Genomic DNA, 3,648 nt, shown 5'->3' with positions numbered 1-3,648 from the left:
AGACACTGATTTTGTTTATATATTCTTTTCTACTAGTGTATGTATATTATCTTATATATATATATATATATATATATATATATATATATATATATATATATATATATATATATATATATATATATATATATATATAAGATATATTGTAAAAAATGTATACTTTTCTTTTTAGTCTTTTTTTTACACCAATATATTTGAACATTAGATTGACAAAAGAAAATGTTAAGACACTTTTTCAATACACTTTATGACCTCACAGTAGTGAACTTCCAATTGTATTTTAATTTTGTTTTATTTAATAAAGCCATTTTTTATTGCGCTGTAAAAAAGAACATATATTAATCACACACACACACACACGCCAAGTGGTTCATCCATTCCTTTTTCTGCAGACTGATGACAGCTTTCTATTTTTTTTTTTTTTTAAATGGAAAATTTAAAAAAAATCACTCACTAAGCTATTATTTGATTTCATTCCGCCGCACCAGTTAAAAGAAAAATAAACTCATAAATCTGTGAAGGTGCCCTACTAATGCCGGCTGGCACGGCTCCGATGGCTGGACCAGATCTGGGGCACCTTTTCGAGTTATGTCGGTCAAGGGGCTGGACAGTGCCACAGATTCCAGCACAAACATCCTTTAGTACCCGGCCAGTCCAAGAACTGCTTTACCACCTCCTTAGTCTTGGTTCTCGACGTGTTCGTGACCGGGGCGGACTTATCCACCTGGGGTCGACCTATTTCAGGTCATCTCCCCCGTCAGAATCCCGACCCGGGAGATGACCTGAAACGGCGCCTGCGCCACATTTTTTGCTGTAATACTGCGCAGCGGCACTGCTTCGGGGTATCGGGTCGCGTAGTCCACTAGGACTAACGCAAATCGATAGCCCCAAGCACAGCGGTCTAATGGCCTGATGAGATCCATAGTGATTCTCTCGAGCAGAGCTGGTAATGGCCGGTCCTGTGACCATTCCCACGCCGGATCCAGGTGCAGGCCCCTCGGCGGTCGCCGATGGTCGGCGTACCGCGGCTCCCTCGGTGGCCCCCTCTCCGTGCCAGTGCGGGAGGCGGAGGTCTGCCCGTAGGTATCGCCGTGGTTCTTGGCAAGGGCTGTGGCGGCTTGGGGGGAGGCCGGCTGTTGGCAACTCACCCAGCTAGCGGCGCGGGCCAGAAGATTGTCCATGAACTGTTCGGTGGCCACCGCCTCGACGAGATGGTGGGGGGGGTGCTCCTCCGGTCGTAGCCACCGCTGGCCCGCGTCCAGGAGCTGCTGAGTGTGCAGGAACGGCCGGCCAACGCTGTCATTGGGGATTGACGGGAGGCGCAGGCGGTGGCCCTCTGGTGTTCTCCCGACCTGTTCCATCCCTGCCCTCCGGACGACAGCGTAGCTCTTCTGTTGCTCCAGGAGTAGGGCATGGGCCACCAGCTGGGCTTCTCCAGGGACAAGAAGTCCGACCGGTCCAACTAGCTGGCCGCCTCAGCCATCTGTTTGAAGGTAGCGAGGAATGCCTCCGGATTGTCCTCCCCCGTCTTCTGTAGCGGGGAGACGGGGGGTCCGGCGGTCGTTCCTCGCCCTGTCTGGTGAGCTCCCGGAGGAGGACCTGGATGGCCTGCTGGCTCTCTCGGAGCACGTCCTGGTCCCACTCCCGGACCCTCGCCATTTCCCGGAACTGCAGGGCTGGTTGTTCTTGCATTGTGGCGAGGGCCGCCACCATCTGTTCCAAGGGGGAAGGCAATTGGTATTCAGCCTCACGCTGCTCCATCATGTTCAGGTGTCAGTCGTGGAGGTGTTTTCTGGCCCAGGGTCAGGGAATGAGAGCGAGGAGGCAGGTGGAGGTAAAACAGCGCCGGTTGGCGTGTATTTATTCACAGTTTCGAAATAAAAAGGAAAACTCAAAGGCTTGCAGGCAAACAGGGAAATATTTAGCTAGGTTGGCACCTAGGGGTGCTCCCGCCATGACGTGTCCAGCGCGTTAGGTAGAGCGCTCCTCTTGCCCCGTCCGTACCATGTTCCGCAAGCACACCGTCCTTCATTGCGGGGACAACAAAACCCTAAATTGGGAGCCTGCACCGCCTGTCTGCAGGGGAGGCTTGACCGCGCCCCCTTGGCCCGCCACAAAATCCATCCCAAGAGACTTTTGCTTGCGTAGCGCATGAATAAATGATTCATTTTTTATTTGTGCTTTTGTACCTTTTTGTACCTCCAAGTTACAACGTTTTGATTTTTAACCACAAGAGGGAGTGCTAATCTATCATAACATGACCGTGACAAAATTAAGAACACTTCAACACAAATGTCCTTGTTTTGTTTTTTACATTGGTTATAGCTACACTTTCAACAATGACAACTGTTGAATTTGTAGAATTCGTGGTGCCCCCAAGAGCAATAAAAATAAGACTTATGTAAGATAATACTTAAGATAACAAGGTAAGGTTACAGGTTGAAAATCTGGCAACCTAACAGAATGCAATGTTTTTCTGGAAAATCCTCAAACGCTCCTCCAGCTCCTTCCAGGAATAACAGTTCCAGGTTTCAGGCGAAATCAGAGCGGAAAAACAAAATGCATATTTGGTTTAGTTTAAGCTGGATCCGTCTTCATCGATCAGCGTCTGGGTTTTATGTTACTATTTGCTGTTCACATCCATTAGTGTCACAATGGGAAAAAGAACAGAAAAATCACCCCCCAAATATTTTTTTAATTACCTCTGTAAAACAATTGTATCATGTTTATACTGACACATTCTGAAAAATTGTGATATTAAGAAAAAAAAGAAAAATTTATAGCTCAAAAGATTTAAGGTAATAGATGGATGGATAGGATAGATAGATACTCGGTGTTACAGCCGCTTTCATCAAAAACAAAAGGTTGCAGTATCTGATTTCTCACCACTAGAGGGAGTGCTAATCTATCATAACATTCAATCTATCAAGAACACGTAAACATTTACTTCAATAAATAAACAAGTTTATTTTTTCAATTATTTTACATTGATTAAAGTAAGCGTCACAATTGGTTGTCTTGTGGCAAAAAAATAAGGTTTACAAGGTTAATAAGGCTAAGGTTAATAAGGTTTTGGTTATTATAAAAAACAGATGGATAAATAACTTGCTTCGTACGTGCCCATGTGTCACACACACACACACACACACACACCCACACACACACACACAGTGAATGTAATCAGATTCCCATTCGGCCTGCCAAAGGCTGTTATATGGGAATAACGTATCATCGCGGAAATTACAACGTATTTAATTTGATTCTACACCGGCCACACAACGTGTTGTGTATGAAATACGGCACACACGTACTGTGCTATGGCGATGGAGATCATTGATTTATTTATTTCTGGATTCATCGATGGAGCAGTTGTCTCTATTTGCTGCCAAAGGCATCGACACACACATCCATTACATCTCCACATAGTGAAGATGACTTCATGGGTCTGAACGTGACTCAGTTTCCTGCCTCAAGATTCAAGAGGTTTATTCGTCACATACATATACATACTTTCATACTTTCATGTTTAGGTTAACTTCGGCGGAATACAGTTTTTTTTCTTCCCCCTTTGTGTGTGTGTGTGTGTGTGTGTGTGTGTGTGTGTGTGTGTGTGTGTGTGTGTCTGTGTGTGTGTCTGTGTGTGTGTGT

This window comes from Zeus faber, assembly GCF_960531495.2.
Source record: "Zeus faber genome assembly, chromosome: 2".
NCBI classification, from domain to species: Eukaryota; Metazoa; Chordata; class Actinopteri; order Zeiformes; family Zeidae; genus Zeus; species Zeus faber.
The sequence above is the reverse complement of the archived record's forward strand: the minus strand, read 5'-3'. Positions refer to the sequence as shown.